The sequence below is a fragment of the Eriocheir sinensis genome, unplaced genomic scaffold (assembly GCF_024679095.1).
Source record: "Eriocheir sinensis breed Jianghai 21 unplaced genomic scaffold, ASM2467909v1 Scaffold384, whole genome shotgun sequence".
NCBI classification, from domain to species: Eukaryota; Metazoa; Arthropoda; class Malacostraca; order Decapoda; family Varunidae; genus Eriocheir; species Eriocheir sinensis.
In genome coordinates, this window is record NW_026111703.1 from 39,586 (window position 1) to 65,000 (window position 25,415).

The 25,415-nt window shown below is 34.8% G+C and overlaps 1 protein-coding gene across 12 annotated transcripts in view; it reads left to right on the forward strand.

The window, feature by feature from the left end:
- Positions 1-25,415, forward strand: part of LOC126992010 (uncharacterized) — a 120,479-nt gene that overhangs the window by 19,653 nt on the left and 75,411 nt on the right. For 2 of the 12 annotated variants that reach the window (XR_007746064.1, XR_007746067.1), the window contains exon 3: positions 25,211-25,344. The exons of 9 other annotated variants lie outside the window; for them this stretch is intronic. The gene's annotated coding sequence lies outside the window, so the exon portion shown is untranslated. Of the gene's footprint in view, positions 1-11,540; positions 11,611-25,210; positions 25,345-25,415 lie in introns of those variants that run through there. One more of the 12 variants, XR_007746055.1, reaches the window with a different exon arrangement.

A 25,415-nucleotide genomic window follows, 5' to 3' on the forward strand; every position in this document is an offset into this window, starting at 1 on the left:
ATTCTCTTTTATTCTGTTGTATTGTTGTATTATCTTTTATTCTGTTGTATTCTGTTGTATTCTCTTTTATTCTGTTGTATTCTGTTGTATTATCTTTTATTCTGTTGTATTCTGTTGTATTCTCTTTTATTCTGTTGTATTCTGTTGTATTCTCTTTTATTCTGTTGTATTCTCTTTTATTCTGTTGTATTCTGTTGTATTATCTTTTCTTCTGTTGTATTCTGTTGTATTCTGTTGTATTCTCTTTTATTCTGTTGTATTCTGTTGTATTCTCTTTTATTCTGTTGTATTCTCTTTTATTCTGTTGTATTCTGTTGTATTCTCTTTTATTCTGTTGTATTCTGTTGTATTCTTCTGTTGTATTCTGTTGTATTCTCTTTATTCTGTTTTATTCTGTTGTATTCTGTTGTATTCTCTTTATTCTGTTGTATTCTGTTGTATTCTCTTTTATTCTGTTGTATTCTGTTGTATTCTTTTATTCTGTTGTATTCTCTTTATTCTGTTGTATTCTGTTGTATTCTCTTTTATTCTGTTGTATTCTGTTGTATTCTCTTTTATTCTGTTGTATTCTGTTGTATTCTGTTGTATTCTGTTGTATTCTCTTTTATTCTGTTGTATTCTGTTGTATTCTCTTTTATTCTGTTGTATTCTGTTGTATTCTCTTTTATTCTGTTGTATTCTGTTGTATTCTGTTTTATTCTGTTGTATTCTCTTTTATTCTGTTGTATTCTGTTTTATTCTGTTGTATTCTGTTTTATTCTGTTGTATTCTCTTTTATTCTGTTGTATTCTCTTTTATTCTGTTGTATTCTGTTGTATTCTCTTTATTCTGTTGTATTCTGTTTATTCTGTTGTATTCTCTTTTATTCTGTTGTATTCTCTTTATTCTGTTGTATTCTGTTGTATTCTCTTTGTATTCTGTTGTATTCTCTTTATTCTGTTGTATTCTCTTTTATTCTGTTGTATTCTGTTGTATTCTCTTTATTCTGTTGTATTCTTTTATTCTGTTGTATTCTGTTGTATTATTCTGTTGTATTCTCTTTTATTCTGTTGTATTCTGTTGTATTCTCTTTTATTCTGTTGTATTCTCTTTTATTCTGTTGTATTCTGTTGTATTCTCTTTTATTCTGTTGTATTCTGTTGTATTCTCTTTTATTCTGTTGTATTCTGTTGTATTCTCTTTTATTCTGTTGTATTCTCTTTTATTCTGTTGTATTCTGTTGTATTCTCTTTTATTCTGTTGTATTCTCTTTTATTCTGTTGTATTCTGTTGTATTCTCTTTATTCTGTTGTATTCTCTTTGTAGTCTGTTATTCTGTTGTATTCTGTTGTATTCTCTTTTATTCTGTTGTATTCTGTTGTATTCTGTTGTATTCTCTTTTATTCTGTTGTATTCTGTTGTATTCTCTTTTATTCTGTTGTATTCTCTTTTATTCTGTTGTATTCTCTTTTATTCTGTTGTATTCTGTTGTATTCTGTTGTATTCTCTTTTATTCTGTTGTATTCTGTTGTATTCTGTTGTATTATCTTTTATTCTGTTGTATTCTCTTTTATTCTGTTGTATTCTGTTGTATTATCTTTTATTCTGTTGTATTCTGTTGTATTATCTTTTATTCTGTTGTATTCTCTTTTATTCTGTTGTATTCTGTTGTATTATCTTTTATTCTGTTGTATTCTGTTGTATTATCTTTTATTCTGTTGTATTCTCTTGTATTCTGTTGTATTCTCTTTTATTATGTTGTATTCTCTTTTATTCTGTTGTATTCTGTTGTATTCTCTTTTATTCTGTTGTATTCTGTTGTATTCTCTTTTATTCTGTTGTATTCTGTTGTATTATCTTTTATTCTGTTGTATTCTGTTGTATTATCTTTTATTCTGTTGTATTCTGTTGTATTCTCTTTTATTCTGTTGTATTCTGTTGTATTCTCTTTTATTCTGTTGTATTCTCTTTTATTCTGTTGTATTCTGTTGTATTCTCTTATTCTGTTGTATTCTGTTGTATTATCTTTTATTCTGTTGTATTCTGTTGTATTCTTTTATTCTGTTGTATTCTGTTGTATTATCTTTTATTCTGTTGAATTCTGTTGTATTCTGTTGTATTCTCTTTTATTCTGTTGTATTCTCTTTTATTCTGTTGTATTCTGTTGTATTCTCTTTTATTCTGTTGTATTCTGTTGTATTCTCTTTTATTCTGTTGTATTCTGTTGTATTCTCTTTTATTCTGTTGTATTCTGTTGTATTCTCTTTTATTCTGTTGTATTCTGTTGTATTCTCTTATTCTGTTGTATTCTGTTGTATTCTCTTTTATTCTGTTGTATTCTCTTTTATTCTGTTGTATTCTGTTGTATTCTCTTTTATTCTGTTGTATTCTGTTGTATTCTCTATTATTCTGTTGTATTCTGTTGTATTCTTTTATTCTGTTGTATTCTGTTGTATTCTCTTTTATTCTGTTTTATTCTGTTGTATTCTGTTGTATTCTCTTTATTCTGTTGTATTATCTTTTATTCTGTTGTATTCTGTTGTATTATCTTTTATTCTGTTGTATTCTGTTGTATTCTCTTTTATTCTGTTGTATTCTGTTGTATTCTCTTTTTTTCTGTTGTATTATCTTTTATTCTGTTGTATTCTGTTGTATTCTCTTTTATTCTGTTGTATTCTCCTTTATTCTGTTGTATTCTGTTGTATTCTCTTTTATTCTGTTGTATTCTGTTGTATTCTCTTTTATTCTGTTGTATTCTGTTGTATTCTGTTGTATTCTTTATTCTGTTGTATTCTGTTGTATTCTCTTTATTCTGTTGTATTCTGTTGTATTCTCTTTTATTCTGTTGTATTCTGTTGTATTCTTTTATTCTGTTGTATTCTCTTTTATTCTGTTGTATTCTCTGTTGTATTCTGTTGTATTATTCTTTGTATTCTGTTGTATTCTGTTGTATTCTGTTGTATTCTGTTGTATTCTCTTTTTATTCTGTTGTATTCTCTTTTATTCTGTTGTATTCTGTTGTATTCTTTTATTCTGTTGTATTCTCTTTATTCTGTTGTATTCTGTTGTATTCTCTTTATTCTGTTGTATTCTGTTGTATTCTCTTTTATTCTGTTGTATTCTGTTGTATTCTGTTGTATTCTGTTGTATTCTGTTGTATTCTCTTTTATTCTGTTGTATTCTGTTGTATTCTCTTTTATTCTGTTGTATTCTGTTTTATTCTCTTTTATTCTGTTGTATTCTGTTGTATTATCTTTTATTCTGTTGTATTCTGTTGTATTCTCTTTTATTCTGTTGTATTCTGTTGTATTCACTTTAATCTTTTGTATTCTGTTGTATTCTCTTTTATTCTGTTGTATTCTGTTGTATTCTCTTTTATTCTGTTGTATTCTCTTTATTCTGTTGTATTCTGTTGTATTCTCTGTTGTATTCTCTTTTTATTCTGTTGTATTATTTTTTATTCTCTTTTATTCTGTTGTATTCTGTTGTATTCTCTTTTATTCTGTTGTATTCTCTTTTATTCTGTTGTATTCTGTTGTATTCTCTTTTATTCTGTTGTATTCTGTTGTATTCTTCTTTATTCTGTTGTATTATCTTTTATTCTGTTGTATTCTGTTGTATTCTCTTTTATTATGTTGTATTCTGTTGTATTCTTTATTCTGTTGTATTCTGCTGTATTCTCTTTTATTCTGTTGTATTCTCTTTTATTCTGTTGTATTCTGTTGTATTCTCTTTTATTCTGTTGTATTCTGTTGTATTCTCTTTATTCTGTTGTATTCTGTTGTATTCTCTTATTCTGTTGTATTCTGTTGTATTCTCTTTTATTCTGTTGTATTCTCTTTTATTCTGTTGTATTCTGTTGTATTCTCTTTTATTCTGTTGTATTCTCTTTTATTCTGTTGTATTCTGTTGTATTCTCTTATTCTGTTGTATTCTGTTGTATTCTCTTTTATTCTGTTGTATTCTGTTGTATTCTGTTGTATTCTTTTATTCTGTTGTATTCTGTTGTATTCTCTTTTTATTCTGTTGTATTCTGTTGTGTTCTCTTTTATTCTGTTGTATTCTGTTTTATTCTGTTGTATTCTGTTGTATTCTCTTATTCTGTTGTATTCTGTTGTATTCTCTTTTATTCTGTTGTATTCTCTTTTATTCTGTTGTATTCTGTTGTATTCTCTTTTATTCTGTTGTATTCTGTTGTATTCTCTTTTATTCTGTTGTATTCTGTTTTATTCTGTTGTATTCTGTTGTATTCTGTTTTATTCTCTTTTTATCTGTTGTGTTCTGTTGTATCTTTTTATTCTGTTGTATTATCTTTTATTCTGTTGTATTCTGTTGTATTATCTTTTATTCTGTTGTATTCTGTTGTATTATCTTTTATTCTGTTGTATTCTGTTGTATTCTCTTTTATTCTGTTGTATTCTGTTGTATTCTCTTTTATTCTGTTGTATTCTGTTGTATTCTGTTGTATTCTGTTGTATTCTCTTGTATTCTGTTGTATTCTGTTGTATTCTGTTGTATTCTCTTTTATTCTGTTGTATTCTGTTGTATTATCTTTTATTCTGTTGTATTCTGTTGTATTATCTTTTATTCTGTTGTATTCTGTTGTATTCTCTTTTATTCTGTTGTATTCTGTTGTTTTATTCTGGTGTATTCTCTTTTATTCTTTTGTATTCTCTTATTCTGTTGTATTCTGTTGTATTCTCTTTTATTCTGTTGTATTCTGTTGGATTCTTTTTTATTCTGTTTTATTCTGTTGTATTCTGTTGTATTCTGTTGTATTCTGTTGTATTCTCTTTTATTCTGTTGTATTCTGTTGTATTATCTTTTATTCTGTTGTATTCTGTTGTATTCTCTTTTTTCTGTTGTATTCTGTTGTATTATCTTTTATTCTGTTGTATTCTGTTGTATTATCTTTTATTCTGTTGTATTCTGTTGTATTCTCTTTTATTCTGTTGTATTCTGTTGTATTCTCTTTTATTCTGTTGTATTCTCTTTTATTCTGTTGTATTCTGTTGTATTCTCTTTTATTCTGTTGTATTCTGTTGTATTATCTTTTATTCTGTTGTATTCTGTTGTATTATCTTTTATTCTGTTGTATTCTGTTGTATTCTGTTGTATTCTCTTTTATTCTGTTGTATTATCTTTTATTCTGTTGTATTCTGTTGTATTATCTTTTATTCTGTTGTATTCTGTTGTATTCTGTTGTATTATCTTTTATTCTGTTGTATTCTCTTTTATTCTGTTGTATTCTGTTGTATTCTCTTTTATTCTTTTGTATTCTCTTTTATTCTGTTGTATTCTGTTGTATTCTCTTTTATTATGTTGTATTCTGTTTTATTATCTTTTATTCTGTTGTATTCTGTTGTATTATCTTTTATTCTGTTGTATTCTGTTGTATTCTCTTTTATTCTGTTGTATTCTGTTGTATTCTCTTTTATTCTGTTGTATTCTGTTGTATTCTCTTTTATTCTGTTGTATTCTCTTTTATTCTGTTGTATTCTGTTGTATTCTCTTTTATTCTGTTGTATTCTGTTGTATTCTCTTTTATTCTGTTGTATTCTGTTGTATTCTCTTTTATTCTGTTGTATTCTGTTGTATTATCTTTTATTCTGTTGTATTCTGTTGTATTCTGTTGTATTCTCTTTTATTCTGTTGTATTCTCTTATTCTGTTGTATTCTGTTGTAGTCTCTTTTATTCTGTTGTATTCTGTTGTATTATCTTTATTCTGTTGTATTCTGTTGTATTCTTTTATTCTGTTGTATTCTGTTTTATTCTGTTGTATTCTTTTATTCTGTTGTATTATCTTTTATTCTGTTGTATTCTGTTGTATTCTCTTTTATTCTGTTGTATTCTGTTGTATTCTGTTGTATTATCTTTTATTCTGTTGTATTTCTTTTATTCTGTTGTATTCTGTTGTATTCTCTTATTCTGTTGTATTCTCTTTTATTCTGTTGTATTCTGTTGTATTCTCTTTATTCTGTTGTATTCTCTTTTGTATTCTGTTGTATTCTGTTGTATTCTTTTATTCTGTTGTATTCTTTATTCTGTTGTATTCTGTTGTATTCTTTTATTCTGTTGTATTCTGTTGTATTCTTTTATTCTGTTGTATTCTGTTGTATTCTTTTATTCTGTTGTATTCTCTTTATTCTGTTGTATTCTGTTGTATCTTTATTCTGTTGTATTCTGTTGTATTCTCTTTTATTCTGTTGTATTCTCTTTATTCTGTTGTATTCTTTTATTCTGTTGTATTCTGTTGTATTCTCTTATTCTGTTGTATTCTGTTGTATTCTCTTTTATTCTGTTGTATTCTGTTGTATTCTCTTTATTCTGTTGTATTCTGTTGTATTATCTTTTATTCTGTTGTATTCTGTTGTATTCTCTTTTATTCTGTTGTATTCTCTTTTATTCTGTTGTATTCTGTTGTATTCTCTTTTATTCTGTTGTATTCTGTTTTATTATCTTTTATTCTGTTGTATTGTGTTGTATTCTACTTTATTCTGTTGTATTCTGTTGTATTCTTTTATTCTGTTGTATTCTGTTGTATTCTTTTATTCTGTTGTATTCTGTTGTATTCTCTTTATTTCTGTTGTATTCTGTTGTATTATCTTTTATTCTGTTGTATTCTGTTGTATTCTGTTGTATTATCTTTTATTCTGTTGTATTCTGTTGTATTCTCTTTCATTCTGTTGTATTCTCTTTTATTCTGTTGTATTCTCTTTTATTCTGTTGTATTCTGTTGTATTATCTTTTATTCTGTTGTATTCTGTTGTATTCTCTTTTATTCTGTTGTATTCTGTTGTATTCTCTTCTGTTGTATTCTCTTTTATTCTGTTGTATTCTCTTTTATTCTGTTGTATTCTCTTTTATTCTGTTGTATTCTGTTGTATTCTCTTTTATTCTGTTGTATTCTGTTGTATTCTCTTTTATTCTGTTGTATTCTGTTGTATTCTCTTTTATTCTGTTGTATTCTGTTGTATTCTCTTTTATTCTGTTGTATTCTGTTGTATTCTCTTTTATTCTTTAGTATTCTGTTTTGTTCTGTTGTATTCTGTTGTATTCTCTTTTATTCTGTTGTATTCTCTTTTATTCTGTTGTATTCTCTTTTACTCTGTTGTATTTTGTTGTATTCTCTTTTATTCTGTTGTATTCTGTTGTATTCTCTTTTATTCTGTTGTATTCTGTTGTATTCTCTTTTATTCTGTTGTATTCTGTTGTATTCTCTTTTATTCTGTTGTATTCTGTTGTATTCTCTTTTATTCTGTTGTATTCTCTTTTATTCTGTTGTATTCTGTTGTATTCTGTTGTATTCTGTTGTATTCTGTTGTATTCTGTTGTATTCTGTTGTATTCTGTTGTATTCTGTTGTATTATCTTTTATTCTGTTGTATTCTGTTGTATTCTCTTTTATTCTGTTGTATTCTGTTGTATTCTCTTTTATTCTGTTGTATTATCTTTTATTCTGTTGTATTCTCTTTTATTCTGTTGTATTCTGTTGTATTCTCTTTTATGCTGTTGTATTCTGTTGTATTTTCTTTTATTCTGTTGTATTATCTTTTATTCTGTTGTATTATCTTTTATTCTGTTGTATTCTCTTATTCTGTTGTATTCTCTTTTATTCTGTTGTATTCTCTTATTCTGTTGTATTGTTGTATTCTCTTTTATTCTGTTGTATTCTGTTGTATTCTCTTTTATTCTGTTGTATTCTGTTGTATTCTCTTTTATTCTGTTGTATTCTGTTGTATTCTCTTTTATTCTGTTGTATTCTGTTGTATTCTCTTTTATTCTGTTGTATTCTGTTGTATTCTGTTGTATTATCTTTTATTCTGTTGTATTCTGTTGTATTCTCTTTTATTCTGTTGTATTCTGTTGTATTCTCTTTTATTCTGTTGTATTCTGTTGTATTATCTTTTATTCTGTTGTATTCTGCTGTATTATCTTTTATTCTGTTGTATTCTGTTGTATTCTTTTTTTTTTCTGTTGTATTCTGTTGTATTATCTTTTATTCTGTTGTATTCTGTTGTATTCTGTTGTATTCTCTTTTATTCTGTTGTATTCTGTTGTATTCTGTTGTATTATCTTTATTCTGTTGTATTCTGTTGTATTATCTTTTATTCTGTTGTATTCTGTTGTATTATCTTTATTCTGTTGTATTCTGTTGTATTCTTTTATTCTGTTGTATTCTCTTTTATTCTGTTGTATTCTGTTGTATTCTCTTTTATTCTGTTGTATTCTGTTGTATTCTCTTTTATTCTGTTGTATTCTGTTGTATTCTGTTGTATTCTGTTGTATTATCTTTTATTCTGTTGTATTCTGTTGTATTCTTTTATTCTGTTGTATTCTTTCTTGTATTCTCTTTTATTCTGTTGTATTCTTTTATTCTGTTGTATTCTGTTGTATTCTCTTTTATTCTGTTGTATTCTGTTGTATTCTGTTGTATTCTGTTGTATTCTGTTGTATTCTTTATTCTGTTGTATTCTCTTTATTCTGTTGTATTCTGTTGTATTCTCTTTTATTCTGTTGTATTCAGTTGTATTCTTTATTCTGTTGTTGTATTCTCTTTATTCTGTTGTATTCTCTTTTATTCTGTTGTATTCTGTTGTATTCTCTTTATTCTGTTGTATTCTGTTGTATTCTCTTTTATTCTGTTGTATTCTCTTTTATTCTGTTGTATTCTGTTGTATTCTCTTTATTCTGTTGTATTCTCTTTTATTCTGTTGTATTCTGTTGTATTATCTTTTATTCTGTTGTATTCTGTTGTATTCTCTTTTTATTCTGTTGTATTCTGTTGTATTATCTTTTTATTCTGTTGTATTATGTTGTATTATGTTTTATTCTGTTGTATTCTCTTTTATTCTGTTGTATTCTGTTGTATTATCTTTTATTCTGTTGTATTCTGTTGTATTATCTTTTTATTCTGTTGTATTCTCTTTTATTCTGTTGTATTCTGTTGTATTCTCTTTATTCTGTTGTATTCTGTTGTATTCTTTTATTCTGTTGTATTCTGTTGTATTCTCTTTTATTCTGTTGTATTCTGTTGTATTATCTTTTTATTCTGTTGTATTCTTTTATTCTGTTGTATTCTGTTGTATTATCTTTTATTCTGTTGTATTCTGTTGTATTCTTTTTATTCTGTTGTATTCTGTTGTATTCTGTTGTATTCTCTTTATTCTGTTGTATTCTTTTATTCTGTTGTATTCTGTTGTATTCTGTTGTATTCTGTTGTATTCTGTTGTATTCTCTTTTATTCTGTTGTATTCTGTTGTATTCTCTTCTGTTGTATTCTTTTATTCTGTTGTATTCTCTTTGTATTCTGTTGTATTCTGTTGTATTCTGTTGTATTCTCTTTATTCTCTTGTATTCTGTTGTATTCTCTTTTATTCTGTTGTATTCTGTTGTATTCTCTTTTATTCTGTTGTATTCTGTTGTATTCTCTTTTATTCTGTTGTATTATGTTGTATTCTGTTGTATTATGTTGTATTATCTTTTATTCTGTTGTATTCTCTTTTATTCTGTTGTATTCTCTTTTATTCTGTTGTATTCTGTTGTATTCTCTTTTATTCTGTTGTATTCTGTTGTATTCTCTTTTATTCTGTTGTATTCTGTTGTATTCTCTTTTATTCTGTTGTATTCTGTTGTATTCTGTTGTATTATCTTTTATTCTGTTGTATTCTGTTGTATTCTGTTGTATTATCTTTTATTCTGTTGTATTCTCTTTTATTCTGTTGTATTCTGTTGTATTCTCTTTTATTCTGTTGTATTCTGTTGTATTCTCTTTTATTCTGTTGTATTCTGTTGTATTCTGTTGTATTATCTTTTATTCTGTTGTATTCTGTTGTATTATCTTTTATTCTGTTGTATTCTGTTGTATTCTTTTATTCTGTTGTATTCTCTTTATTCTGTTGTATTCTCTTTTATTCTGTTGTATTCTGTTGTATTCTCTTTTATTCTGTTGTATTCTGTTGTATTCTGTTGTATTATCTTTTTATAATGTTGTATTCTGTTGTATTATCTTTTATTATGTTGTATTCTGTTGTATTCTCTTTATTCTGTTGTATTCTGTTGTATTCTCTTTATTCTGTTGTATTCTGTTGTATTCTGTTGTATTCTCTTTATTCTGTTGTATTCTGTTGTATTCTCTTTTATTCTGTTGTATTCTGTTGTATTCTCTTTTTATTCTGTTGTATTCTGTTGTATTCTCTTTTATTCTGTTGTATTCTGTTGTATTCTTTTATTCTGTTGTATTCTTTTATTCTGTTGTAGTCTGTTGTATTCTTTTATTCTTTTGTATTCTGTTGTATTCTCTTGTATTCTGTTGTATTCTCTTTTATTCTGTTGTATTCTGTTGTATTCTCTTTTGTATTCTGTTGTATTATCTTTTATTCTGTTGTATTCTGTTGTATTCTCTTTTATTCTGTTGTATTCTGTTGTATTCTCTTTTATTCTGTTGTATTCTCTTTTATTCTGTTGTATTCTGTTGTATTCTCTTATTTCTGTTGTATTCTGTTGTATTCTCTTTTATTCTGTTGTATTCTGTTGTATACTCTTTATTCTGTTGTATTCTGTTGTATTCTCTTTTATTCTGTTGTATTCTGTTGTATTCTCTTTATTCTGTTGTATTCTGTTGTATTCTCTTTTATTCTGTTGTATTCTCTTTTATTCTGTTGTATTCTGTTGTATAACTGATTTTCATGTTTTGGGGGGAATTTCACGCAAGTTTTCCAGGCCGATATTACCCTTAATATTGAGTGTAGCGTTATGCAGAGGCCAGAAATGAACTCCCCGTCTCGTTTTACCCAAGAAGAGTCACTGTTTTCATGAAAATAACCTCAAATAACATAAATATAGCTGATTTTCATGTTTTTTGGAGGAATTTCACGCGAGCTTTCCGGGCCAATATCTTCCTAATATTGAGTGTAGCGTTATGCCGAGGCCAGAATTGATTCCTCGTCTCGTTTTACTAAAAAAAGTCATTGTTTGCATGAAAATAACATAAATATAGGTTATTTTCATGTTTTGGGGTGAATTTCACGCGAGCTTTCCGGGCCGATATCTCCTTAATATTGAGTAAGCGTTATGACGAGGCCAGAAATGGATTCTCGTCTTATTTTACCCAAGAAGAGTCGCTGTTTGCATGAAAATAGCTTCAAATAACATAAATATAATTGATTTTCTTGTTTTTTGATAATTTCACGCTAGTTTTCCGTGCCGATATCTCCTTAATATTTAGTGTATCGTTATGCCGAGGCCAGAAATGGATTCCTCGTCTCGTTTCCTTCTCGTTTAGTCGCCTTTTGCAGGACATGGCCGCTTTTTATTTTTTTTTTATTTTTCTAGGACCCACAGTATAACAATTTCACCTCGGGTACGAGAGTCCAGTGTGGGACACCTGCCGATTTCTGAGCCCCACACTGCTTTTATCACCCAAATAACCACCTTCACATATGATTGTTGTTTAAAGGGTTAATTATTGGGGCTTCTTGGCATCAGGTATGGGTCAGAAGCCGGTAAATGGCTGGCTCTGAGTACGATAATCTAGCATCGGTGCGCGGTAAAAAATCATAACACAGCTGATCGTCCACGCAGTTCCTCCTTCACGACGTGTTTTGAGAGGTGTTTGCAGTGTTTTTGGCGGTAAGACAGTGTATTTTACGTTCATGGTACAGAGGAAGGGTCAACTACCACCAGGTCATTGAATACCCCTGAAAAATGCTTACAACGCCTACGGAAGCCTTGTCAACATACGTGTTTATAGGTGACGAGTTTTGACCCCGCGCCGTATCAGCTGTTCTTAAGAGGTCATAGAGGAGATGAATCGTGTTCCCGTGAGTGACTTTTAACGTTCATGGTACAGAGGAAGGGTCAAGCACCACCAGGGTCATTATCTACCTCTGAAATGTCCCCACAACGCCTACGAAAGCCTTGTCAAATATGTGACTCATTGACCTCAAGCATCAACCGCCCCAAAATCATGTTACCGTTGATGAGGTTTCAGGCCCTGCTGCTGCTCTGCTTCTAAAGGTGAAAAAAAAGATTAATCGCTTTCCTGTGAGTGTTTTCTCACCTTCATAGTACAGAGTTACGTCATGTGACGAGTGTGTGTGACGAGTGTGGCAGCAGCAGTGTTTAAATGTGTTACGTGATCCCAGAGAGTGTTACACGTTGTGACATTAGTAGTATTCTGTTACCTGGATACATGATAGGGCTGTTACTGGCTGTGTTACGTCACTGTGTTAAGGTGACGGGCTGTGACGTGGGCTCTCAGGTGTTATGCAGTGTTAACAGTGCCACCGACAGTTCCATGTTCAGCAGGTGTTACGTGATGCAAGACAGATTAGTTACCCAGTGTTACAGTGTCTTGTTAACCTACCTGGTGTGACCCTCCTGTGATGTGGGCTCAGCCAGGGTGTTTAACATGCAGTGCCACAGACAGTGTTATGTTACCAGGCAGTGTTCACAGTGGCATAGATTCGTGTGGTGCCAGAATCAGTGTGATGCCAGCCATTCGTGCCGGGACGGCAAATGTATAGAATAACACCCATGTGACCCTAGGACCCTGTACAGAGGCTTGAATATTCGCACTGCTGTGATGTAGTACTCTTGTTAATTAAAGTTAATCTCACGTCAAGGCTGATAGACAGAAGGAGCCTTAGACTCCACTCTGTCCAGAAGAGCTGTGGTGTGAGCCCCACATGCGTGAGGCATACTCCATGTGAGGGCGTAAGGAGTGGACAGGACAGTTTATTTGTGGAAGTATGATCATTGATGAATAACAGGAAGAGTGGGTGATAGGACAGAGCCCTGTGGAACTAATTAACTGTTGATAGGGTTTAGGGGAGGAAACAGTGACCGTCTACCACCCTCGCAGAGATGAGAACGGCCGGGTGTTGAAAACTGAGATAGAGGAACAGAGAGAGGATAGAATCCCGAAAGAGGGCAGCAGTTTGAAAGTTAAAGACTGGGTGCCAGGCTGCCTGTGACTTGAACTCTTTAATAAGGAGGAGAGGCGAACACACCCTCTGCAAAATTCTCCTCTCTTTGGCCACATTCTCCATAGTTAGCTTCCATTGTTAGCAAGGTCTAGGCTTTTTTATCATTATTATTATGTATTTGTTCTCCTTTGGCATTGCTTTTCCTTTACAGTAATGGAACTTATTTAAGTTTTAGGCCCACCATGAGGAGATGCAATTTGACCCAGTACAGTAAGACTTCTGCCTAGAGCCCACAATGTAGAGAGATGCAATTTGACCCTGTACAGAAGTGCTATGTGGCCCTCCCATACCCAGAAGATAGCGTAGTAACATCTAAATTATTTTATGTATATATTTTTTTGCATGCAGAGAAGCAGGTCAAGAGGCAAGAAAGTACTGCTATTGAGAAAGAAAGCTTGCTGTTCACCTGTGTTTTATCTGAGTAGCTTCAAAGAGAGGTCAGCTTCTCAGGAGGAGAGGTGTCTCATACCCTCCTCTTGAAAGAGTTCAGAATCATAGGCAGGAGGAAGTACAGACCAAGGCAAAGACTGTCTGGGAGGTTGCCATGTGAAGGGATGAAGGAATGAGGATGCTGGTTAACTCTTTGCATGAGGGGATTGGGACTGTTGTTTCTTTACTGATACTCTTTATTAATTGAAATGAAACGTGTTGACTCAAAAAAGGTTTAGTGGTTCACCATTTTAAGGCGTAGGTTTTGGTATCAGTATTAATTATTTAAACCAGGATTATTTACCTTCAATACATCCCAACTATCTGTCTACTACTACTACTACCTACTACTACTACACAGGCACTCCATCTATGTAAATTGCGTTGTGACGGTATACTCTCATATCCTTTCACAAAGCAATTCATTGGCCCCAATTTCGCCAATGACTGTGACAGACAACCATCTTTATTTAATATATGCCAAACTTTACTAAGCATTTATTTTTAAGTTAACCGAGCTTGTGGTTGATACGACTATCAACCGCCGGTCGCCTCTAAAGTCCAGGGTGTCGGCAATGTGGGTGGTCGGGTGCAGGCGACCTGGTTCCTCCTCAGGCAGACCCGGCGCTGACCCTCAGGAGGGAGGCAAGGACAGCCTGCATCTCATCCAGGCGACCACACGCGCTTCTTGGCTGCTGTTTCTTCCGTCCGCCAGTGTTTCTGCGAGTCTTGCGTAGAAGCTCTGCGCCCTTGGTCCCATCCCTCCTGCCGTCATTGAATACTGCGGGGTGAAGGAGCCCTGGTCCATTCTGTATTCTTTCTTCATATGCTCTGTTCTTCTCTTGCTCGTTTCTTCATGTGGAAGGCTGCATCAAGGGCTCTTCGGTCTCTGTATCAATGGGCCATGGGATCAAAGATCCTTATGTCGTAAATATGCCCCACTTGTCCACGAGTCCAAAACCCTTGGCGCTAACATCCACTCGTGCTTCGTTGGAAACATTAGCGGTGCGTCTGGCAGGTGTTCGCCTTTGCAGGGTTGAGCAGCATAAGTTCCACGGAAGTCACGCTCGTGGCAGACTTCTTTCAGCATCTGAGCTGTTATGTCTCTTTACACTTTAGTCATGTCTCCATGCAGATTGAGACCTCCTCGCTGCATGTCATGGCATGATTTTTTGGTTGAAAGGGTAAAGCCACATGTTTGGGAGCCCACCACTGGCCAGCCATACCTGATAAGGCATCAATGGGGTTCTTTTTGTTTGGGCTTGCCAGCCTTTTCGTCTGATAGAGTAGTGTGGTTAGCCAGTTTGAAGTTTCCACTTCCTGTGCACATCTGTCCTCCTCCTTGTGTCTTCTGGGAGTTCTCTCATTAGGTCCTCCACCAGAGTGTCTCTCTGCTTACTTCTCTGTTTATGCCAGATTTCATTCTTTAGTGACCTAATATATTGAGGGTTGTCTATCTCCCCTTTCATTTTGATTGGTAATAGATATCCGGTCCAAGGAGGCTGTGATCTCGGATTGAGTTCCAAAACTCAGACTCGGCCAGATTTTGTGGGGTTAGGCTGTTTCGAGCCCACCGTATTTTTGGCGGCAACCCAGCAATCCTCTCCTGGTCACTGGGACATTTGCCATATCGCCTCCTTGGTATGAAGGTGTTTCTGACAGCATCTTCCAGAGGTTTTAGTAACGGAGCAAGATCAACCGTCCGCCGAGTTACCAATACTACTACTACCATCCCTAATAATTTTTATTATCCCACGTGTTCTGTCATAACGCATCATGCGACACCCCACAAGGCCATTGTCATTACTACTTATACTACTACTAATACTATTCTCTCCCCCCAGAACAGGTCCCAACCTCATCACAACGCTGACTACGCCTTAAGTGTGGTAGTGAGGACAGAGGCCGAGGAGACAGCGCGGAATTGTTCCATGAGAAGGAGGAGGATGTCGGAATAGTCAAAGTGGAAGTGTATAGTAATGTATCTGAGTGGCAGTCAATCGCGCTGTGGTCGTAAGTAATAGTAGTTTGTAGTAGTAGTTCAGTAAGTAGTATCGGTAGCTCTTGTAGGGTGTCAGTGTAGTATAAGACTCATCCTGAGACTAATCAGACTATTCCTAATACCTCAGATAGTAAATAGCGTTGTTGCTGCGCTAATACTACCAACAGTGGATCATCCAAGACCAACTAATGGTCCCTAACCCCCCCATGTAGTAGGTGGAAATGGCCAGTTTAGTGTTACTACTAACAGGACTATCCTAAGACCAATCATTCATTTCGTCCCCCAGATGTAGTACTGTAGGCAGCAGAAATAGCTTATGTAGGAAGAACATTATAAACAAGACTATCCACATTCAATTAGACTATTTTTAACTCCAGATGTAGCAGTAGGTAGGTAGTAGTAGTATGGCAGAAATAGCTATGTTGGGTGCTGAATACTACTAACATGACTATCCGAAGACCACCCAGACGCATTCCCAACCCTTCCAGATGGACCTGGTGACCCGCCATACACTGATAATGGTATGATCCTGACTCAACCAGACCCTGGAATATGGTAATGGTCGATCACTGCCCACTGGAACAGGCTGGTCGGGGTGGCTTCCTGGAGGTCAGCATGAGCCAAGGAGTACAGAACCCATGTGTTGGGTAAAGTAATAGTAGTAATAGTAGTAGTAGGTAGTAGTAAAATAGCTTATGTTGGTGTTACTGCAATAAGTATCGATCCTAAGACTAATTCAGACTATTGAACCTCCCAGATGTAATAGTAGTTGTGCATGTAGTAGTAGCAGTAAAAATAGCTTATGTTGGGTGTTAAATACTAGTAAGACAACCTATGACCAACTAATTATTTTTTTAACCCTCCCCAGATGGGTTAGTAGTAGTAGAACAGCTTTATAAAATAATACTAGCAATGTATCGGTCCCAAGACCATCTAGACTATTTTTAACCCTCCCATGTATAGTAAAAGTAGTAGTAGCAGTAGTAGAAATAGCTTTGTGTTGGGTGTTGAATACTATAATAAGCATCATCTCTAAGACTAACTAGACTATTTTAACCCTCCCAGATGTAAGCAGGTAGCAGTAGTAGTAGAAAGCAGCTATGTTGGGTGTTGAATACTAGTAATAAGACTATCTCAGGACTAACTAGACTATTTTTTTAACCTCCCAGATGTAATAGTAGTTGTAGTAGTAGCAGGTGGCAGGTAGTAGCAGGCAACACAGCCAGTGCTGAAGCTACTAACAGGACCATCTCTAAGACCACTACCTATTCCTAACCCCCCAGATGGCAGTGTAGCAGAAATAGCTTATGTTGGTGTTTACTACCAGGACTATCTCAAGAATGTACCCACCATTCTAACCTCATGTGTAGTAGTAGTAGTAGTAGTAGTAGTGTAGAAATATATGTTGGTGTTGAACACAACAGGACTATCCTAAGACTAGACTATTCCTAACCCCTCAGACAGTAGTAGTAGTAGTAGTAGAAACAGCTTATGCGTTGGGTGTTGAATACTAACAGGACTATCCTAAGACTAACTAGATTATTCCTAACCCCCCAGATGTAGTAGTGTAGTAGTAGTAGTAGTAGTAGTAGTAGAAATAGCTTGTGTTGGGTGTTGAATTACAAACAGGACTATCCTAAGACTAACTGTAGACTATTCCAACCCCCTCAGATGTAGTAGTAGTAGTAGTAGTAGAAATAATAATGTTGGTGTTGAATACTACTAAACAGGATTCATCCTAAGACTAACTAGACTATTCCTAACCCCAGATGTAGTGGTAGTAGTAGAAACAGCTTTGTAGGGTGTTGAATACTAGTAAGACTATCCTGAAGACTAAATTAGACTATTTTAACCTCCCAGATGTAGCAGTGTAGTAGTAGTAGAAATAGCTTATGTTGGGTGTTGAATACTACTAATATGACTATCCGTATTCAACCAGACTATTCTAACCCTTCCAGATGTGACCTGCGACCTACCACATGCTTGGCATGGTAGAATAGTCCGACCCAACCACAGACCCTGAATATTGTAGCCTGGTCGAATACTACTGCCACTGCCACAGCTGGCTTTGGGGAGCCTGAGGTCGCATGAAGCTGGGCGAGTGAAGGTAATAACTGAAGTGTGTTGGGTAAGTAGTAATAGTAGTAATAGTAGTAGTAGTAGTAGTAGTAGGTAGTAAAATAGCTTATGTTGGGTGTTGAATACTAGTAATAAGATCCGGCATCAATTAGACTATTTTAAACCTTCTCCCAGATGCAATAGTAGTAGTTGTAGTAGCAGTAGTAGTAGTAGTAGTAGTAGTAGAAATAGCTATGTTGGGTGTTGAATACTAGCAGATCTGTCCTAGGACTAACACCATTTTTTAACCTCCCAGATGTACAGTAGTAAAGGTAGTAGTAGTAGTAGTAGTAGTAGTAGTAGTAAAAATAGCTTATGTTGGTGTTAAATATCAGTAATAAGACTATCCTAAGACTAACTAGACTATTTTTAACCCTCCTGATGTAATAGTAGTAGTAGTAGTAGTAGTAGAAATAGCTATGTTGGGTGTTGAATACTAGTAATAAGACTATCCCAAGACTAACTAGACTATTTTAACCCTCCCAGATGTAATAGTAGTAGTAGTAGTAGTAGCTTATGTTGTGTTGAACAATAGTAATAAGACTATCCTAAGACTAATCTAGACTATTTTAACCCTCCCAGATGGGTTAGTAGTAGTAATAGTAGTAGTAAAATAGTTTATGTTGGGTACATTACTAGTAATAAGACTATCCTAAGACTAACTAGATTATTTTTAACCCTCCCAGATGTAATAGTAGTAGTTGTAGTAGTAGTAGTAGTAGTTGAAATAGCTTATGTTGTGTTGAATACTAGTAACAAGACTAACTAGGACTATTTTAACCCTCCCAGATGTAGTAGTAATTGTAGTAGTAGTAGGTAGTAGAGAGAGAGACAGATTACTAACCCATAGATACTACTATGTGCTAATAACTATTTTTAGTTACTAGTAGAGAGGTCAGAGGAGAGAGACAGATTACTACAACACCATAGGCTCCGTTTTTATTACGAATTATTAGTTGTGGTAGTGTAGTGCTAGTCCAGAGGATGCTTCTAACTACATTAAACTTGGATAGTAGTAAGACTAGTGTGAGACTACTTACTTCTACCAGGCTCATCCTGCCTACATCGGACTATTCGATCGCCTCATCCTCGATAGTCTTCATAGGAGTAGTAGTCTACTTCAGAAATGTAAGTAGTAGTAGTAGTAGTAGTAGTAGCAGTAGTAGTAGTTATGGTGGTGGTAGTGAACAATTCTGAATTTGCTCATATCACTTTACGTTTTCTGCTATAACTCAAGCTTGTATATTGTGGTAGGTAAATCTAACGCGTGGTAGTTGATGATAGTTGACATACAGCCCTGTATCAAATTCGTGTTCCTAACACCTGAGTGTGGTAGAAAGGAGTTATGGCAGGTCGAGATGGGAGTAAAAATCCTGGATATTTTTTCTAGATGGCATACTGTTTAACATTTTGTATATAACTCTGGCTTGTATGTATGTTGGGTGGATAACAGCGAGGTGGTGGTTAATTGTGGTAGTTGACCTTTATTCTTGCAAAATTCGTGTTTGCTTAACCCCGGAGTGTGGTAGGGTTATAGCAGGTCAAAGTTAGAAATTGAAAATTATGTTTATATTTTCTGAATGTCCATAACACACTTTTACATTTTGTATATAACTCGAAAGCTTTAACATCGCATTAGGTGAATGTAGCTTGCGTGGTAGTTAGAGAGGTAGAAGGATCCTTCCTTCCTATTTATCAAAATTCGTGTTCCCTAACTTGAGTGTGGTGAATTATAGCAGGTGGAAATTTAGAGTGAAAATTATGTTTATATTTTCTGAATGTCATAACCACTTAACATTTTGTATATAACTCAGCTTGTATGTGGTAGGTGATGTAGCTTGTGGTAGTTAGTGTAGTAGTTGACTTTATTCCTACTAAAATTCATTATTTCCCCTGCTCCAATGTGGCAGCAGTTATAGTGGTACAGTTAGGCATTTCAAATTTTCAATCTCCATTTCATTCAACCGGCTATTTCCTACTACATTCAACCCGGCGTGCATGGTAGATGGATGGAGACGTGGTGGGCTGGTGAACACACCACCCCAGCTGTCTATCATACTCACAGGTCTGTAATTACCTGGTTCATTTGTATCAACCTTCTTATAGATGGGTGTGTTGGCCAGTCTTGTGTAACTCATTGGTCTGCAATATCTTCCTGGGTATCCTCCTCTTTTATCACCGTGAGCCTGGAGTGCCAGGCAGTGTGCTGAACACGAACAGTGTTATGTGATGCCACAAGACAGATTGGTTACCCAGTGTTAGGCTGTCCTGTTGCCTGACACCTACCCCTCTCTGTGACATGGGGTCAGGTGTTATCATGATGCCAGGCAGTGTTCATAGTGGCATAGATTTGTGTAGTGCCAGAGATCAGTGTGATGCAGTCATTTGGTACCAGGGACGAGGCATATGTATATGAATAACACCCAGGTGACCCTAGGACAAAAGCTTTATTTTTCTCCCCTCACTCCTCAATCTTACCAGCTGCCGTAGGCATAACATTGTATCTTTCTGTTTCTGGCCCATAAATATCGACTTACTGACTACTAACTAATAATTATAATGCATATTGTTAGTGTGTGTGTGTGTGTGTGTGTGTGTGTGTGTGTGGGGGTGAGAGTGGAGTCAGAGGTCAGCGATGAATAGATACGTTTATTGGGTGTACTACTAACAGACTCCCGCCAAAGACTATTCCGGGCTAACTGAGCTTTAGTAGTAGTAGTAGTAATTTTTCTTGGTAGATGGTGCCTTGCGCTAATTGCAGGTTCGCTCTAATTGATCTCGCGCTAACAGGCTCAATAATGTAGTAGTAGTAGTAGATAGGTCTAGCTTATTTGGTGTTGAATACTACTAACAGGACTATCGCTGACAACTTCCGATGACTAAACCCCATCAGATGTAGTAGTAGTAGTAGTAGTCCTGCCAGTGAGAAATGAGTGCAGCCACATCCTGAGTGTTCCTAGAATGGCTAACCCCCAGATGTAGTAGTAACAAAATGCCATGGTGTTGAATATGTCGAACAAGACTATCCTAAAATCTAACTAGACTATTTTTAACCTCCCAGATTAGTAGTAGGAAATAGGGCCCATTTTTGGATTTTCGTTTGCGCAATAACATTCTATACCTGAAACCTATTTTTCCTTAGATGTGACTTGACCTACCACAAGGCTTGGATAATGGTAAACAGCCGGTTGTCAACCAGACCCTGGAATGGTGTGCCTGGTCGAATATCACTGTGTCAGCCAGGAACACAGTTGAATCGCGATATTTCTCGATTCATATTTTCTACTCTAGAGAGACAACTATTTGATGTAGATAACTATATTGTTGGGTACCAAATTGACCAGAATTACATGCTGCATGCTACTATATATAAAAATGACATTTACGGGCACTTTGTACGAACCAGGAGGAAAAACTCAAATTTTCACCCAAAATCATTTTAGTTTCAGATTTCGAAGACATTTTCCCTCAGATCTCAGTATCTTCTAGTAGTGGTAGTAGTATGCAGTAAAATCATCCCCAGTTATTGCGCTTTAAAATAATAAGACTATAACTAACAACTATTTTAACCCTCACCAGCATGCAAATAGTAACATTACCCCTAATTTTTAGACGATGACATGTAGTAGTAAAATATTTCTCCTGGAGTAATATCGGTCTAGTAGCTAAGACTATCCTAAGACTGACTAGCATAACATTAATAGATCGGTAGTAGTAGTAGTAGAAAACGTTTTTGGCTCTGAGGCAAAAGTTAAATATTTACCGAACCCATTCGAGCTTCTGATTTGGTAAGAAATTTATTGCTTCGAATCTTTAGGAATATTTGTCCTTACATCCACATAATATACATAAAAATATCCAAGACTAACTAGTAACATGCTCCAAGCATCGCAGAAATCAACTAGTATTAATGCAAGTGAACGAAACTGAACTGAAAATTTGCATTTGAGTCAGATTAAGTTTTCTATATTGTCATCAAAATAATGTACCGGGACAGGTATGGTATAGAAAAAATGTAGTAGTAGCGCAAGAGTATATTTCGTTAGACATGACAATATATACAACAAAACTTCAAATGTATTAGCTGTCACACATGTTTCCTTTACACACAATGCACAGAATAAGAACTCGAGAACTCTACTTTTGGATAACTCAACACTGAAGCTTTTACCACAAGTATCATTTTGTATGAAATTGCGGCAATTTGCAAAGAGAATACATGCATGATCGAGAACTCAAAATTTGGCAAGTACTTTTAGCTTTTTCCCACAGGTATTGCATTTGTACGAGATTTCAGTTTGCAAAACAAAATACAGGATGAATTGTATTCACGTATGTTAAAGAACATTTAGTCCTCATCATCTGATATTCACTGTCTTCCGCTGGTTGAGTAACTCTCTTGTCTCTTGCAGGAACATGCTGCACTGCAAGATATATTGTGTTTGCGACAGGAACATCGTTGGCTGGAGCATGTGGTTTGCAACCGCAAGTGTGGTAGTAGTAGTTCAAAGTTAGGGGAGTTGGAACCGGTGGAAGTGTCTGTCATCGCAGAGATAATCCAGTGCTGTCAACTCCAGCTTGTATGTCTAGGTTGTGGTGGTAGTTAGTGTGGTCTGCCTTGTACCAAATCAATGCTTGGTAGTTACTATGCATAATATGGAGAGACAGCGAGTCTTTAGTTGGTGGAAGCTTTTCAGGGTCGTTTGTTCGATGGAACATTTCCATATAACTCATTGACAGAAGTTGGTGAATGTAACTTGAGTGGTAGTTGATGACAAACAATCCGACATTTCAATGTTTCACCACAAGATGCGTGTTCCGAATCACAGCTGCAACATCATCGGATTGGACTTGATGTAGTTTGTCCTGTTACGGCTCTGACAGTAAATGCACTGTGTCCATTCCACTTTGGAACAAAAGCACGTGTCATAGTTTTCGAACTGAGATTGTTTCTCCTCATCGCAATGGTTTACAAACTGAACGTTCATGTCGCTTTTGGAGTTTTCGATGTTGAGTCGGCTGGTAAATGATGCGTAGCATCCAATGTGCCACGTTGTGGTGTTTTTCCTCCAAATTTGTTTTAGAGATCAGATCTTGTTTGAGTCTTATCATCATGTCACTTGTTTCATAATGAGACCTTTCTTGGAAGGAGAAAATACCTTCTCAACACCCAAGGAAGTAGCTTTTGATAGGCCTTCTGCAGTCGAGCTCTGGCAGAAGAGACATTTGGACCAGTTTGTCTGTGTTTCTTATAGATGGGTGTAATGTTGGCCAATCTTCTATGGGCTCTAGTGTCCTTCTTCATCTTTCACAGATGACATTGTTAGGTGTAGGAGACAGTGCAGATTTTAGAGCAGGTGTAAATGTGCCACAGACAGGAGTGATGCAAGACAGATTAGCAGAGAAGAGGTTTATGACCACACCACACACTGAAACAGACAAAAAAAAAAAACATATTAGGATATATCCTTGAAAATTTTCGAGAGAGGCATTTAGATTATCATCTAAAATATGTGATGCCACCTGGATTTGTCTGCGCTTTGTATATTTCAAATATAAAATAAACTAACACGCGAATCTTTATATTTAGCACATTTCCGTCAATGTTGGAATCAGATAGCAATGATAAGTTTACATTGTTATGTTTCATGTTTTGTGTTCCTTATTAATATTAATAATTATTTTGAAACACATAAATGCATATGTTCATCTTTATGTAGTTTGGGGTCAGTAAAGTACTACTAAGGGCTGGAACAATATTGAGCCTCTAAATCTGAAATTCAAGTATTTTGGAGGAGAAAAAAAATTAGACTTGTGGACATACCCACAACAGTAATGAGTTTCAAATTATTAAGGTGATTCTGGTCCGTTTGGTACCAAAATATAGCTACCTGGACCCGATATTACTCAGGTTTTGGGAGAAATATTAATACACGTGAGAAATATCATGTCATCGTCTAAAATGGTAGGGTGTAATGTTACATATGTGTGCATGCTAGTGCACATTGTATTGAGTTGAGATACACTTGTTTGGTATTATTTTAAAGCGCAATAACTGGGGATGATTTTAGTGCATGTTTCTACCACATAGAGAAGATACTGGGTGAGATCTGAGGAAAATGTGCCGAAATCTGAAACTAAAATGATTTTGGGTGAAAATTTTGAGTTTTTCTTCCTGGTTACAAAGTGCCCGTAAATGTCATTTTGATATATAGTAGCATGCAGCATGTAATTCTGGTCAATTTGGTACCAAATATAGTTATCTACATCAATTGTCTCTAGAGTAGAAAATATGAATCGAGAAATATCGCGAATCGACCATCAGACAAGACAACAAATCAGCCGTAGTATGAGTGCAGCACACTCCACAGGGTGACAACCGGCTGTTTTATGCCCATGGGTCCCCTCTAGGTAAAAAATAGGTTTCAGGTATACGAATTGCGCAAACGAACTCCCTAAATATGCCACTTTTTTCCAAGTGGGTCCTGCATTATGTTCAAGCTTATCTATGATTGAGTCATAGTGGGCCAAAAGTTGTGAGAGGCACGAGCGCCCAGTACGAAAGCCATGTTGGTCCGGGTTCATTCTGTTATTGCTTTCTAGATATGCAGACATGTTTTTAACCATAATTCTCTCTAGAACTTTAATAATATGGGAGGTTAAGGCAACTGGTCGATAGTTTTTTGCCTCTGCTCTTGACCCTCCCTTGTATATTGGTGTAATGAATGCACTTTTTAGCTTTTCTGGTATTATGCCAGAATCTAGAGAGTTTCTATAAAAATTTAACACTCAGCTCTTCAGCACATTTTTTAAGAAGTACTGCAGGGAATTGATCGGGGCCAGCTGCCGAATTAGTGGCCACCCCTTTAATTGCTTGCTGTGTGTCGTCGTTGTTTAAGCTTATGTCCGTCAGGTGTGATATTTGATCAGTTCCTTGGTTGAAAAAGTCCATAGGTAGGTTGACAATTTTGTCTTCCATGGGTTTGCTGAAGACGCTTTTGTACTGAATCAGTAGTGCTTCAGCGACATCCTGGGCTTTGTTTATGGGTTGGCCGTGTACGTCAGTCAGTGGGCCAACACTCGCTCTCACTACGGATTTGTTAGCAGCATATTTGTAAAAGTATTTGGGGTTGGTTTTGATGCATGACGCGGCTTGTATTTCTTTCCGGTCATTCTCTGATTCAACTGATCTTTTAAGTTTTTCTTCTATAACGACAATTTTGTTTTCGAGTTGGGTCAGCATTTTGGTGTAGCTGGGATTACCGAGTTTCTTCCTTAGTTTTGTTCTTTTTCTCATTAGTACTTTTCGGTCTCTTGGTATGTTGCCATTGAAAGGAGAGGTCTTTTTAGACGGCCTCCTCAGTGGTACATTGATATTTTCAAGCATGTGTTAATGATTGTATCATATTGGGCCTCAGGGTCACAGTCCCTCATGAGTAGATCCCAGTTTAGCTCACCCAGGTCTTTCTTTATACTGTCCCAGCAGACTGACTCGCTTAGGAAGTTGAGTTGGTTAAAATTATTAAAATTAGGAGCCTGCTCCACTTCACTGGACAGTCTAAGATGTGTATTTGTAGGTAGGTTGGTAGTCACGGTGATGATGTTATGGTCAGAGAGATTAGTTTTATTCACCCTAATATAATATCATCATTATTTATCATAACGATGTCTAGTATGTTCTTACCTCTTGTAGGAGTGTCGATGATTTGATTGAGGCAGTATTCCTCGGCAAAGTGCATGACAGCTTTTGCCTGGGTCCTCATGTCTTCCGCTCCTCCATACACACACTCCAAATTCCAGTCTGTTAGCGGAAAGTTTAAGTCTCCAGTAAGTATAAGGGTGGGCATGGGCAGTGGTAGCGAGCCAATGATATCTTTTATCTTTGTTAGTTGCGTCAT